The sequence below is a fragment of the Triticum aestivum genome, chromosome 3B (assembly GCF_018294505.1).
Source record: "Triticum aestivum cultivar Chinese Spring chromosome 3B, IWGSC CS RefSeq v2.1, whole genome shotgun sequence".
Taxonomy (NCBI): domain Eukaryota; kingdom Viridiplantae; phylum Streptophyta; class Magnoliopsida; order Poales; family Poaceae; genus Triticum; species Triticum aestivum.
Genome location: NC_057801.1, coordinates 81,381,329 through 81,397,558, shown reverse-complemented (window position 1 = coordinate 81,397,558; position 16,230 = coordinate 81,381,329).

The following is a 16,230-nucleotide window of genomic DNA, read 5'->3' as shown; positions in this document are numbered from 1 at the left end:
TTTCAGCCACATAGCATGTTCTAAAATGTCGAGAGGGTTACGGCAAAAACTGGATACACTTCGTGTGCAACATGGACAATCTCTTTCGAAGTATTAGGGTTTCAGACGAAAACCCATCTATTACAAAGGGATTTCATTTATTTGAACATATTTGAACTCCAGACTTTTTGTGTGTTCAAAATGTATCATTCAAAGCCACATCATCAATTTTCAACACTTTCTGACTTTATTTGCTATTTTTCATGCATTTACTCATTTTTTTGGAGCTAAATGACCATGAAATTGAAAAGCATTTCAAATGAACTCTGAAAAGGTTGAAAGTTGGCAATCTATAATCATTTCACCCACATAGAATGTTCTAAAAAGTTGAGAGGGTTACGGCAGATACCGGATACACTTCGTGTGCAACATGGACAATCTCTTTCGAAGTATTAGGGTTTCAGACGAAAACTCATTTGTTACAAAGGGATTTCATTTATTTAAACTTATTTGAACTCCAGACTTTTTGTGTGTTCAAAATGCACCATTCAAAGCCACATCATCAATTTTCAACCCTTTCTGACTTCATTTGTTATTTTTCATGCATTTACTGATTTATTTTGAGCTAAATGACCCTGAAATTGAAAGGCAGTACAAATGAACTCTGAAAAGGTTGAAAGTTGGCATGGTATCATCATTTCACCCACATAGCATGTTCTAAAAATTTGAGAGGGTTACGGCAAAAACTGGATAAGCTTCGTGTGCAAAATGGACAATCTCTTTCGAATTATGAGGGTTTCTAACGAAAACTCATCTGTTACAAAGGGATTTCATTTATTTGAACTTATTTGAACTCCAGACTTTTTGTGTGTTCAAAATGCACCATTCAAAGCCACATCATCAATTTTCAATCTTTTCTGACTTCATTTGCTATTTTTCATGCATTTACTGATTTTTTTGGAGCTAAATGACCCTGAAATTTAAAAGCACTTCTAATGAACTTTGAAAAGGTTGAAAGTTGACATGGTATCATCATTTCAACCACATAGCATGTTCTAAAATGTTGAGAGGTTTACGGAAAAAACTGGATGCACTTCGTGTGCAAAATGGACAATGTCTTCGAAGTATCAGGGTTTCGGACAAAAACTCATCTGTTATAAAGGGATTTCACTTTTTTACTTATTTGAACTCCAGACTTTTTGTGTGTTCAAAATGCACCATTCAAAGCTACATCATCAATTTTCAACCCTTTTTGACTTCATTTGCTATTTTCATGCATTTACTGATTTTTTGAGCTAAGTGACCATTAAAATGAAAAGCACTTCAAATGAGCTCTGAAAAGGTTGAAAGTTGGCATGGTATCATCATTTCAGCCACATAGCATTTTCTAAAAAGTTGAGAGGGTTACGGCAAAAGCTGGATGCACTTCGTGTGCAAAATGGACAATCTCTTTCAAAGTATTAGGGTTTCGGACGAAAACTTATCTGTTACAAAGGGATTTCATTTTTTTGAACTTATTTGAAATCCAGCCTTTTAGTGTGTTCAAAATGCACCATTCAAAGCCACACCATCAATTTTCAACCCTTTCTGACTTCATTTGCTATTTTTCATGCATTTGCTGATTTTTTTGAGCTAAATGACCCTGAAATTGAAAAGCACTTCAAATGAACTCTGAAAAGGTTAAAAGTTGGCATGGTAGCATCATTTCACTGACATAGCATGTTCTAAAAAGTTGAGAGGGTTACGGAAAAAACTGGATGCACTTCGTGTGCAAAACGAACAATCTCTTTCGAAATATCAGGGTTTCAAACGAAAACTCATCTGTTATAAAGGGATTTCATCATCACATTAAAACCAAAGTACAGTAGTGATCAAATGTTATTACTGAAAAAATAAATACATAAAGTTCATGCATAGTTCTCTAGAGCATCTAATTAAACCATACATTGAATCTATGTAAAACATTTCAATGCAACAACATATGCGATCATAATCGCAACTAAGGTAACAATTGATCCAACGACATAATGATACCAAGCCTCTGTATGAATGGCATATTTTTTTAATCTTTCTACTCTTCAAGTGCAGTTTATCCATGTTGATCTTGTGATCATCGACGATATCCGCAACATGCAACTCCAATGCCATTTTCTCCTCCTCAATTGTTTTCAATTTTTTCTTCAAGTAATCGTTTTCTTTTTCATCTAAATTTAACCTCTCAACAAGAGGGTCAGTTGGAATTTCCGGTTCACATACCTCCTACATAAAACTTCTATGTCATGTTGATCGCCATAATTGTCATAAACACTAAATGAAAGAAATACTTATAAAAGATAGTATATACCACATCCGAATCATAGAGAGGACGAGGGCCGAGGGGGGCTGATACCAAAACCATCGCACTATATAATAACAAACAATAATAAAAAATTAAGAAAATTATACAATTAGCAATCTAAACCATACAAGTAAGATTTTTTTCTTTTAGAAAGAAGATAAGAACAAGAGGCTCACCATGGTGGTGCCGGCGACGAGATCGGGGCGGGCGATCGACGGTGGTGAGGACGGGGACGGGACAGGACGGACCGTCAAACCTAGACAAATTTTGAGGAAAATGGAGTTTCGACTAGGAGCTTCGAGAGGAGAAAGCTTATAAAGTGTGGCTCGGGCATTTCATCGAACACCTCATGTGCATAGGAGGTGAGCTAGAGCACCACAAAGCTTCTTCTATGGCTGGCCAAAAAAATAGAGCAATGCACTGCTCTGCTCGCGTGCAAGGTATATATAGGCCTACATTTGGTCCCGGTTCCAGACATCAACCGGGACTAAAGGTTGTGGGCCAAGAGCGAGGTCCATTGGTCCCGCTTCGTGTCTGGAACCGGGACCAAAGGGGTCAGATGAACCGGGACCATTGGCCCCCGAGGCCCGGCCGCCCCCCTTGCCTCACGAACCGGGACTAATGCTCCCATTGGTCCCGGTTCGTATGAAAACCGGGATTAATGACCTCTTCAGGCTTGGACCAAAGCCCTGTTTTCTACTAGTGATATGAGCTCTACGGCCAATAGATTAATTCGCTAATGGGGTGCGTATCTTTTTAATGTGCTTTTACTAATTTTGAGCTGTCTAAATTTTTCTTAAATCTCATTTAGTTATTTGCACATTAGTTAGCATGTAATTCATTCTTGAAAGTGCAAAGATCTACTTTAGTCTCTGTGATTAATATGTGGTAGATGCCAACGCATAAAAAGTCTGAGAGGTGATATGAGTATGGTTTGACGATGTCAATTCAAAGACACAGAAAAATGGCCGAGATGAAAATATGCACATCCTAATTAAAAAAATTGGTATGAGACAAGAACAGAGGGGAAGACACAAACAATAACTCAGACTTGATATATTTTGATGCTCTATTTTTTATGAAACCATATTGTTCCTCACCCTTCTCAAGTCTAAATCCTGGCTCCGGCCCCTCTTCGATCTCCAGATAGGCGTCCCTCCAGGACACGTTGGTAGCTGCAGACTTTGACGTTGGTGACTATGACTACATTAGCACTCTCACTTTTTAGAATTAACCTGTCCTGAGCAAAGCGGAGAACTGGATTCACCTGGGCCTCCTCTGCCTCCGAACAGATGAGATACCGAGATTTGTTCGCCCGGCGCCAAAACTGTTCAAACGCCGCACCACTGGCAGTTTCTTCCCCTTGGTCAAAACTGTTCCGATTCTCCTTCCAGATTCAGGCTATGCACGTAGCTCTGCAGAAAAGTGACCGAAGCAACAGTCGTTATAAGCCAGCCAGTTTGTGAGGGCTTTTGACGTGAACTGGTCACTCTTCGCCTAGAGCCAAACCGTGGAATCTTGACTAGTGCTTCAATCTCATTAGCGTCCCCAGCCCAGAAAATGTTTCGCACGAGTGGCTCATTCAACTATTTACTAGTATCCGACGACAACAATTGGTGCCCACACCGGAGCCGGGATCATTTTCTGCTACCTTTTTAGAGGGGTGGAGATTTGGATTCATAACCTTTTGTATTTGAGTTTAAAATCTCTTAGCATTCTATCATTCGTTTGACTTCTGTATTTTTCAAGTTGAATTGACGAGAAGGAGAACCACATGACCTAGAAATTCATTCCACATACTTCAATATGCATGCACTTAAAGCAACTCCAACGCGCCGACCCAAATAGACGTGTGCTTTGTCCGTTTTTTGTTCGTTGGGTCGGCCGTCTGCTCGTCGTCCGCCCCCTTTTACGTTTGGGTCGGGTGTGTGTGCCCAACGTGCAGACCCATTTCACGTCCGCGCAGAATTTAAAAAAAGGCCCGCGGCCATAGATCATGTCAGCGGCCGTGCCACCGTGCCGATGCCATGCCAACATAAAAAAAACCACCGCACAGTTCATGCTGGAGCACTTACCTGTGGCCGGCACACATTCCAACACACAAAAAAGGGGCGGGATTTCAACCACGCCATCTCAGTCGTTGTCATGTCAGCACACTTGCCGGCATAAGAAAAGGATGGCGCTCTCCACCATAGATCACTCGTCATCAAACTTGAGCATGCCGACCTACATCTTCTCAAACCAAGGCCTCTTTCTTAGGGACACCGTGCATATTGTGTGCATGTTTCAAATGCATTGGTATGTGGGATTTGACACCTAGTTATCTGCTTTGGTAGCCTTCCATACAGGGAAATGTCTCCTAGTGTTTTCACTGAGCCCTGGTAGTTCGCTACTGCTCCGGAACACATGGATTGACCGGCATGTATCCTTCCTTGTCCTATGTTTGCCCCTACGAGGAAATGTCACACAGTGTTTACTATATTCCTTGTGGCTTTGCTACGACTTGATTACACTCGCTGCTGGACGACATGTGCATTGCTGAGTTACGTATGCCTGTCCCTATACGTTTGTGCCACCTTGATTTATGACTAGTCATGTCGACATGGGTTCTCTGTCATATGGATGCTAGCAAACATAATCATATACGTGAATCAAAAGACACAAACGGTTTTGGCCAAGGTAAGGCTGCAGCCATGTGGATACCGTGCGTGAGGTCGCAAAGTGATATGACGTGGTACCTGCTAGATCGGTGTGCCTTAGAATCAGGTCCCGACAAAAGTATATACGATGAAGACGTATCACAACTCTGTCTACAAATATATGAACTATTATTCTGTGTGGCCTCCAGCAAACATGGAATGTTGGTGTGAACTATATCACATTGTGGTGTACCGTTTGTGATCGCCCACTAGCGACAAAACATGGACCAGCTCACAGGTACAAACAGGGCCGGCCCTGTGTTTCATGAGGCCCTAGGCAAACTCTACAACATGGTCCCTATGTCTAAGTCCTAGGACCATATATATGTATGCGTGTGCGTTGTATATATAACTTATTAAGAGTAACTTTCAAACACATCTTTACTTTAAAATTTGACTATAATAATTCAAATGATTCCATCAAGAACAATAATAACCAAATTCAAACTGACTCTATCACCAAGAATAATACTAAAAAGATCACAAAATGAAACCCTAGACATGTACTGACAAAAAATTAATAGATTGGATTAGAAAATCTTAAAATTTCATGCATACTGAAATTGGAGGATGGATCATGGATGTATAGTTGAATACGTACAAACTAAATAAAGAATAAATAAACTACTGAAATTGTCAAATTGGGATTTGGGGAATGGACAACAACTAAGGAATATGGATGGAAACGTTCAAACGTACTCACTTGCAGAATTTCAGGGATTGAAGACCGCTGCGTTGTAGACTTCAAGACTTACAGTCGGATGTATACTAGGTATTGTCGTGGTGCCGCCTTGCCAGATGCCAGATGGCCGGGCTGCCGGACTGCCGTGCGGTGTCGGCGCGCGCAGCTCCAGCGGGCAGCGGCGGCCGAGGCGAGGGCGACGCGGCAAGGCGCCGAGCGAGGAGGCCGATGGGTGTCATGGGCGACGAACCTACGAAGGAAAACGAGCAGTGGTGTGCCTGGCAACTGGCGTGTGCGCTTCGTGTTTGCTAATCGATCGGGGGTCGCTAGCTAGCTATCTGATGGGCCTCTTATTTTTTTCTTTAATTCTTTTGTAATTTTTATCTATTTTTGCTGGGCTATAGTATATATAATTACTCCATCATGGGCCCCTCCCTCGCCTGGGCCTTGGGTCGTCGCCCCGCCGCCCATACCCCAGGGCCGGCCCTGGGTACGAAGCGCGGGAGCTTCAGCTGTGGAACGGGTTTTGCGAAGGTTCTAGGGCTGGTTTTGGGAACCTTCCATCGGGTTTTCTCCTTTTTACCGCAGGTATTTTTGGTTTTTTGCTTTGTTCTTTCACGGGTTTTCCGGGTTTTTTCAGTTTCTTGATTCCTTTCTTTTCTTTTTAATTCATAGTAATTTTTCAAATCCATGGATAACTTTCAATGCAACCTTGCGTGTTCGTGCTAGACTTCTGCGCAGCGGTGCCGGTGCCTCGACACGGCCACGTTCGCCGACGAGGATTGCGGGTGGAGCTCCTCGGCGATGAGGGAGTGGTGGTGGACGCATGCAGCGGAGAAGGCGTTGCGGCGTGGCGGGTGGGACAGGAGGTGGTGTTTTCGTGACACGTCGCAGAAATTGCGGCGGCTGACCGGTGGGGCGCGGCGGGGGTGCGTTTCGAGGTGAGTAATGGCGAGTGAGGGGCCAGGAGAGGGGATAATAGACCGACGCCTCGGCTCTCTCCCTCTTCACACCTCACAAATCTCGCCCATGAGAACCCACGCCCCGCGCCGCTGCGACAGCTAGGGCTCGATGACGACGAGGGAGCAGCAGATGTGGGCGCTGTCCGACGGCGACGAGATCCTGATGGGGCGGCTGAAGGAGATCGATCGATGGTTCCCGACGGCGAAGGCGCTCAACCACGCGTCGGAGGTGGTGCGGGACAAGCTGCGCGGGGAGGAGATCCTCAGATGCTTCCCCAACTACGACCGCCAGCCGGCGATGGGGGTGCTCCTGTGGGCGATGCTAGAGGCGGAGTCGCTGGTCCCGGAGCAGAGGGAGAAATGGAAGGTGTTCTGCTCCTTCCGCTTCCGCCTGATCCAGCTATGGGCGCCGCCTCCGCATCAGGGCCCCCCGCAGGAGGTGGTGGTGGGGATCCCTGCCCCTGGATCCAGGTGGCTGCCGATCCAGATCGAGGAGGACGAGGAGCACGAGGAGATGGAGGAGGAAGCGACGGTGCCACAGCGGCGAAGGGCCAGGGCTTCTTCGACCCCAACCTCACTCCCTCGCCGCTCGCCGCAGTTCCAGAGGCGTTCGCCTCGCCTCCTCGCTCTCTCCCGCCGCCAGTAGGGTGCTCGCCGGTCGGCAATCGCTTTTGGTTGCTGGCCGGCGAGGACTCCAAAGAGGAGGGGGAGGGGGAGGCCCTCATCTCCGATTCAGGTATGTTGAAAGCTGCGAAATACTTAGCGTCTACTACTTCGATTGAAGTAGATGATGCTAGTGGTGGTAATCTGATCGGGGAATTTAAGCCGAGTAACAGATATAGGATTAGGGGGGGATCGAAATCGCGAAGAAATCAGGATTCTGGGTTGGTTTCTGGCGCAGACTTATATTCAGAGCGGGGGATTTTTTTGGATAATGATACTAATAGAAAACTGAGCAACATGACTCATGGGAGTGGGATAGATGCAGAAATTGTTCGAATTCATATGAAAAAAGACAATGTTCATCCCATAATCCCTGTATTTTGGGAAGAGGATGTAGATTTTGGGGAAATTGAGTTGCAGAGTACCCCTATTGCGAGTTGCTTAGGTGTGAAAGGGGGAGGTTTGGAGGAATCTTGTGGAAAAAATTCTCTGGGACCCCTGATACTTTTTGGGGGCTCAGTTGGAAAGGATTTAAACACTAATGTGGAGGTGGGCCTGAGATGGTGGAGGCCTAGTGAGAGGGAGCCCGGCCCAACCCAACAAAAGGACGGCGGTGTGGGGGATATAAAAAAGGGAGTGGAGGGAGCTGAGGAGAAACATCCCTTAGGGTTTCCTCCTCTCCCCCCCTCGCCGACATACAAAAAAACCATGTCAGGAAATTTGGGTAGAGGATTTGGGGCTCAGAGATTCAATAGAGGGGGAGGGAATGGCAATTTTGGAGGACGATTCAATGATACTGAGAGGATGGGGATATGGAATGGAGGGAGACATGCCTTCCCAGGAGGATCTGGGAGTTTTGGGAGAGGGGGGAATCGCTCTGGGAATGAGAAGGATTTGAGCAGAGATGCAGAGATTGAAGAACCCAGAGCTGAGAGGAGCGAGGAAAATTTGGTGTGGCAAGCTAAGGCAGGAGGGAAAGATGCAGGAGGAGAGATGCCAAGGATGACTTGTGGTGAAAAGGAAGGTGCTGTAATGGAAAAAGTGAGGAGTAACAACCAGACTTCTCAGGCAGATCAGCAGCAGCAACAATTGTTGTTGACTTCGCTACTTTCTCAGCTGGTTCAGGGGATGCAAGGTAGTGAGAAGGCCCAGATGGAAGGAATGGCTGGAAATCAAATTGGAAACATGCTTGGAAGAGAAAGTCATAGAAAAGAAGAGGGAGCCCCTGATGGGCAACAGAGAGTTTGACAAGATGGTGGAGCAGGGAGCTGGCTTGGATTTGAAGAAGCAAGGGGGTAAAAGTGATTGGCAGCATGGGTATGAAGAAACAAGAGAAATTTTGATAGATTTAACAAACAGGTGTGTGGTAAGTGCAAAGACCCCAGACACACCACCAAGGATTGCATGGGTGGGACACTGCTTGATCTGTGGCAGAGAGAATCATATTACAGGGGAGTGCAACTTGCTGAAACAGGTTAAACCAGTCCCAAAATATTTAGGGTATGCAGCTAAAGGGCTGGGAATTCTTCTGGTTCAGAGTTATAAAGATGTCCTGATAGCAGAACATACCAATCCTTTGGGTGTGGTGATCATAAGAGAAGGAAGCATTAATGAGACTGAACTGGTGAAAGCTATGGAGAAAATGTTTGACTGGGGCTGGCAATGGAGAGTAAGGGAATTTGGAAAGAATGGATACATGATGAGATTTCCCAATAAAGCAAAGTTGGTGGAGCTAGCCAAGTTTAATGACTTTAAACTGCTGGGGACAGGGGTGATGATCAAGGTTCAACCCTGGTCCCTTGATCATCAAGCTGTTGGGAAGATGCACACCATTTGGGTCAGGTTGGCCAAAGTCCTAGATTGTTTCAGACATTTTTTGGGTGTTTGTGAGGTGGCTACTGCAGTTGGACCTGTCCTGGAGATTGATATGGATACTATAAATGAGGAGAAAATTAGAGCAAAGTGTGGGATCAGAGATGTGGAGAAATTGCCAACTCAAGTGGAAATCACTTCCCCTGATCTTCTCATGTTTAGAATTGGGGTGGAGGCTGAGAAGGTGGTGGAGATTGGTTGGTACAAAGATGAGAAGAGGAAAAATGATGGTAATAATCTCTCAGAAGGGGGGGAAGAAGAGATTGACAACAGGAAGAGGACTAGAATGGGGGACAATGAACATAGAGGGGTTTCCTTTGGATGCTTATCCCTGAAACAAAGTGAGGAGGTTGATATAAGAATTGGAGGAATGAAAGCTCAAGTGAAAGAAACCATGATGCAGTGGCAAAAAGAGATGGCTGTGGAGAGAGGAAAATGGCAAAAAGAGAGTGAAATCATGTTCAGTAAAATCAAAACCTTGGAGGAGGACAAGATTAGAAACAATGCTCTATGGGCTAAAAATGAAAACAGAATCAGAGAATTAGAAAAAATTCAGACAGAGTTGCAGGAGATTAGTAGAAAACAACTTGAAGAAATCCAGAAGTTGGCGCAAGAGGCTGCTAATAGAGAGGAGTATGAAATGGAGTTAGCTAATATGGACCTTGAAGATTATGAGAAAGAGACTCAAGAGAAAAAGGAAGATACTGAGTCTGGGAAATATAATGAGCCCACTGATTATAATGCTAGCCAAGAATCTATTGGGACCTTGGGGGAGAAAATGGCTGAAATACATGGAAGTGAGATCCTGGATAAAGAGAGGGAGGAGAAAGATGTTGAGATCAAGAGAAGCATGAGAAACAAAGGAAAAGAAGACAAGAAAATTGAGGATATGGCTAAAAGCAGAGCTGAGGAGAGAGACAATTATGGTAAGAATTCTGAACTAGCTTTTGATGATGCCTCCTTATTACATATTAGTGCTCTAGTTGGGATTGATCTAGGATGTTCCATAGAGATGATTGATAAAAATACTGAGATTATTAACAAGATGGAAATAGCCAGAAGGGAGTTATACTTTCAGAATATTAAAAGAGAAAAAAGTGGTAAATCAGGGGGGGATGTGAAGAGGATGATAAATATGAAAAGGATGTCCCAGTATATATTAATACTGGAGACATAACCCTTGAGAAATTATGTTCAGATTATGAACATTCTGATGTGGATATTGAGGAACAACAGATGAAAAAACTAAGGGGAATGTTCTCTGGGGGAAAAAGTGGTAGGAAACGCTCACCAGCGCTTGACTGTGTGAAGCAATCGCTTGGGGTTGGAGTCCTTCGGAGAAGGAAGAAAGAAAAGAAGTCTAATTGAGAATCTTCTCTGTATTTGCTGTGGATATAGATTTTTGGTCCTTTTGTGGTCAAATATAAAATAATGAGGGGGGTTTTCTGGAATGTAAGAGGTATAGGACAAGACCACAAGAAAAGATATATTAGGGAGATGCTTATGGATCAGAAGCTAGACTTTATTGGACTCTCTGAGACCATAAAGCAAGACTTCACAAAAAATGAGTTGCATAGTTTGTGTGGAGGGAGGAATTTTCAATGGAGCTGGAATCCACCCAGAGGCATGTCAGGGGGAATCCTGGTGGGGGTTAACAAAGATGTGTTTGATATAGAAAATATTGAAAAAGGACAATATTTCTTAAGAATGTTAATATTTGATAAAAATATCAAAATGCACTGGAATTTGGTTACGGTGTATGGGGACGCACAGAAGGAGGGAAAAGCAAGCTTCCTTGCTGAATTGGCAAGATTATATCATGATAATCCTCTGCCTTGCTTGGTTGGGGGAGATTTCAACATTATCAGAAGTGGAAAGGAGAAGAACAAACCTATGCTTAATGAGCAGTGGTCCTTCATGTTCAATGCCATTATTGAACAAGCGGGACTTAGGGAATTACCATTGAATGGGAGAAAATACACTTGGGGTAATAATCAGGAGAACCCTACTTTCGAAAAACTAGATAGAGTGTTGATGTGCCCTGCTTGGGAGGAGAAATCCCACTCACCATATTGCAAGCATTTGCTAGAGAAATCTCTGATCACACTCCTCTGTTCATGGACACAGGGGAAACTCAAACTCACAAATATATTTTTAGATATGAAAATGCTTGGTTGCTGAGAGAAGGTTTTAGAGAGCTGGTATATAACACCTGGAATGAGAGATACTTTGGGGATACTTTGGATAAATGGCAATCAAGGTTGAGGAAATTGAGACAAAAAGCTAAAGGATGGAATAGGAATATTGATGCTTGGTACAGAAAAATAAAAATGGAGATAATAAAGGAGCTTGATGATTTAGATAAGAGAGCGGAGGTCATGGGTTTAAATGCGGTGGATAGAAGTGAGCAGAAAGAGCTTAGAGCCCAATTAAAAAAAGTAATGATACAAGAGGAGATGAAATGGCTGCAAAGATATAAAGATTCGAAGATTAAGGATGGAGATAGAAATACTAGATATTATCATGCTAAGGTGAATGGGAGAAGAAGGAAAAACAAAATTGTTTCCCTTGAACAGGAGGAAGGGGTTATAGAAGGGGATGAGAGGTTGATGGAATATATAACTAAATTCTATAAAGAATTATTTGGACATCCTGAAGAATCTAGTATCTCATTGAGGGAGATGGAGATGGATAAGATCAATGAACAAGAAAGAGAGGAGCTCTTGACACCTTTCTCCTTAAATGAAATTCATCAAGTGGTGTTTGGGATGAAAAGAAATAAAAGTCCTGGCCCTGATGGATTCCCTGCTGACTTTTACCAAGATTTTTGGGAAGTGGTCAAGTGGGATCTAAAAAATCTAGTGGATGGTTTTGCTAAAGGAGAAATTAATATTGCTAGACTCAACTATGGCATAATTACCTTAATCCCAACAACTAATGATGCTAAACAAATTCAGAAGTTTAGGCCCATTTGCCTGCTGAATGTTAGTTTTAAAATCATCACTAAGATTCTGATGAACAGGCTGGCTAAGTGTGTGGCCCTGTGATTTCTAAAACCCAAACTGCCTTTATCAAGGGCAGATATATTATGGAAGGGGTTGTGATTTTGCATGAGGCAATGAATTCCTTTCATAAAAATAAGGAAGATGCCCTGGTTTTTAAAGTGGATTTTGAGAAGGCATATGACAAAATTAAGTGGCCCTTTGTTATACAGATGTTAAAAATGAAGGGGTTTCCTGACAAATGGTGTGATTGGGTGATGGAAACTATGAGAAGGGGACATGTTGGGATTAAAGTGAATGATGAAATTGGCCCATATTTCAAAACCTTTAAAGGATTGAGGCAAGGGGATGCCATGTCACCTTTGCTGTTTGACATTGCTGCTGATGTCCTAGCCTTCATAATGAGTAATGCCTTGAAACATGACCTGGTTAAAGGAGTGTTAAACAGTGATAGGGGGAAGGGGATTAATATGTTACAGTATGCTGATGATACCATATTCTTGATAAAGGATGAGATAGAAAGTGTGAAGAATCTTAAACTCATACTAGAAGCTTTTGAGCAAATGTCTGGGCTTAAGATAAACTTTCACAAAAGTGAATTGTTGTTGTTTGGCAAAGCCAGAGAAAAACAAATGATTTACCAAGAAATACTAACATGCAAAATGGGAGATTTGCCCATAAAATACTTGGGGATGCCTGTATCTGAAAATAGAATCAGGAATTATCAGTGGGATTGTGTAACTGATAAAATTGAAAAAAGATGTGGGTGCTGGCAGGGGAAGTTGCTGGGCTCCATTGCAGGGAGAATAACCCTGGTGCAAGCCTGCCTGACTAATATTCCTTTGTTTATGATGTCCTTTTATGCTGTACCTAAGGGGATTATAAAGAAAGCTGATTTCTTCAGATCCAGGTTGGTGTGGCAGGATGATGAGAATGTCAAGAAATACCATCTAGTGAATTGGAAAGATTGTTGCCTTCCTAAAGAAATGGGGGGATTGGGGATACTAAATCTGGAAATTATGAATATTGCGCTTTTGGCCAAATGGTTTTGGAAAATGGAAAACGAAAAGGGTCTGTGGCAGGATATTTTGGGAGACAAATATAGAAAGGGGGGATGCTTGGCTTTAATATGTAAAAAGCCAGGGGATTCACAATTCTGGGCTAGCCTGCTAAAAATCAAAGAAATCTTCTACAAATTTGTTAAGAAAAAAGTGGGGGATGGAAGAAATACTAGATTTTGGGAAGATACATGGGTTGATGATAAACCTTTGAGGGAGGCCTACCCTAGACTGTATGATATATCCTTTGACCATAACATTACTGTGGAGGAGGCCATACAGAAAGGCTGGCATGAATTTAAATTTAGAAGAACCCTACATGGAGAGACTGTAGAGCTTTGGAACAGTCTCAAAAAAAGATGTGAGGAAATTCAAATGCTGGGAGGGGAGGATAAAATCCTCTGGACCCTCACCGCGGATCACAAATTTTCTGTGGGATCCTTGTATAGGAAATTGGTAGCTTCTGGGTTGAAATTCCCACAGAAATACTTATGGAAGATTAAAGTGCCTGCTAAACTGAAAGTGTTCCTATGGTTGATTAATAAAAAAAGCATATTAACTTGAGATGTACTGCTTAAAAAAGGATGGAAGGGCGAGAAAAGATGTGTCTTATGTGGGAAAGATGAATCAATTGATCATCTATTCTTCTCTTGCTCGGTTGCCTCTTTGTTATGGAGTTTGGTTAGATGTGTGTGTGGTTTTAAAACTGTGCCGTCTAGTGTGAAAGACTGTTTTAGAGACTGGATTAGGAAATTTAACAAAGATGATAAGAAACTGATGCTGGTGGGGATTTCAGCCCTGCTTTGGTCAATTTGGAAAAATAGAAATGCAACTATCTTTGAGAATAAAAGGATAAATGATCCTTTATATGTTGTCAAGCTAATGTGCAGGTGGATAATTGACTGGTCTATTATGCAGATAAAGGAGCCACCAAGAAAAGCGTTGGAGCTGGGAGCAAGGGTGCTAGAGCAGGCAGCAAATGAAGTGTTCACAGCCAAGCAGGGGTGGAGGATCAATGTGGCTAGATTGAAATGAATGAATGAAGAAAGTCTCTCCTGCGGTGGTGAACCTGATGTTTGGTGCTCCTGTAGAATAGATCTTTGGCTCCTTTTTTGCTGCTTTTGCTTCTGTGTTGATGTAATGACCATTTGTTGGTCGATGGGGGTGCTGTTTGATCCTTGTTGAACTCGGTTGGACCTCTTCGTTTTTCATTTTCTTTTGAACTCTTATGTAGAACTTGGTGGTTTTCGGTAATGAAAATCGGAAGGGGCAAGCCCTTCTTTGATAAAAAAAAATGGATAACTTTCAAAAGTTGTGAATGATTTTTCAGATTTGTGAATGTTTTTCAAAATCAAGAACCATGAATTCGTGAACTTGTTTTAAATTTATTTCATTTGTTTTTGCCTAGTTTTTGGCTGACTGATTTTTTTATTTTTATCTTCTATCATTTTATATATTTTTGAAAAATGTTCAGTGTGCATTTAGAAAAATCTTCAATGTATATTAGAAAAAAGTTCACCATACATTAAAGAAAAATTCACTGTGTATATAAATGTTCATCATATATTTTTTAATGTGTATCTGAAAATGTGTTCATCATATATTAAAATTTTTCACCGTATATTAAAAAAATTAAGTTTGTATTGAAAGATGCGCACCATATAATAATAAAAAAGTTTATAGTACAGAAATTATAAAGAAGTTTCCTAGCAAAAAAACTATAAAGAAATTTAAACTAGAAAATGAAAGAAAACTAGAAGAAAAACCAAACTTGGAAGAGAATAGAAAAAGTCAAAGAAGACAAAAAAAGTAAGCACAAATCGTACATTTTTTTAGGGGTCACAAATCGTACATATGCTCGCTCGTGTCTCCGGTCTCTCATGCCCGCAGATGCGTGCGCAGGCCCAATGCCCATGTAGCAGCTAACGACGCGAGCAACCTGACGCGTTGCCCGCTACAAGTGACCCATATCATCTCCCAACTTATACCGCGTGAGACGATGCAATCCAAGTTGTGCAGTGTCGGGTTGGTGGTGGGCCATATACCAAGCGAGGCAGAAATCATCCAAGAAATTACAGAAAAACTCTCACCTTCACTTGTACCATAATTTTTCTTTTGTAATGAAAGGCCCATTGGACCTCTCCCTTCCCTCCCATTGCATGGTCGCGTCCAACTGTTCACACGTTAGACTGAAGAGGATGTGCATAGATCCGCTACCTCTGCCGAGTCATTCAGCTTGCCGCATCGGCACACCCATGGTGGCGGTGATTATGTAGGCCTATGCTACATTAAACTGCTTTTAAATGTAAATTCTTAGAATAGATACTACCATTGTTTAGTTAATACATTTTTATTTGATAGACGATAGGCCATACATCCTTATGGCCCATATTTAGTAATCACCATCGGCATTCACAAAAATCAATAGCTTGAGCATCGAAGCAACATCTTTTCAATAAAAGGTAATAAAGTAATAATATAAAAAACATACTAATTAAACCAAGCTTCCACAACAACATGATACCAAGAGCTAGTCAAGAATGAACACATCCAAATCATTAAGTAAGAAAGAGTAACAATGATCTACGATACAAGAAGCAACATCGACCATACCTTGACAACACATGACCGCAAGAATGATTGTCTGGAAAATAATGCCTCTAGCAAGTGAAAGGCGCGCAATCGTTGTCGTTGCCAAATTCAACTACTTGGGTTAAGATCATACGTTTTCACCCTTGAAGATTACATCGAACAATCTCCAAACAATACATTCTTTTTTGTGAATACGCAAAGCTTGCATATCATTTCATTGATAGAAGAAGTTAAGAGTGAGTACAGAAAGTGGTACAACGCATGACATGAACGCACGAGGCATGAACATGGCGACCAGAGCAGAGGGACATGGGATGCTCAGCCCAAACAGAAAAAACACGGCTAAACTCACCATCCCGGGACACAGCTCAAACCAAACCAAC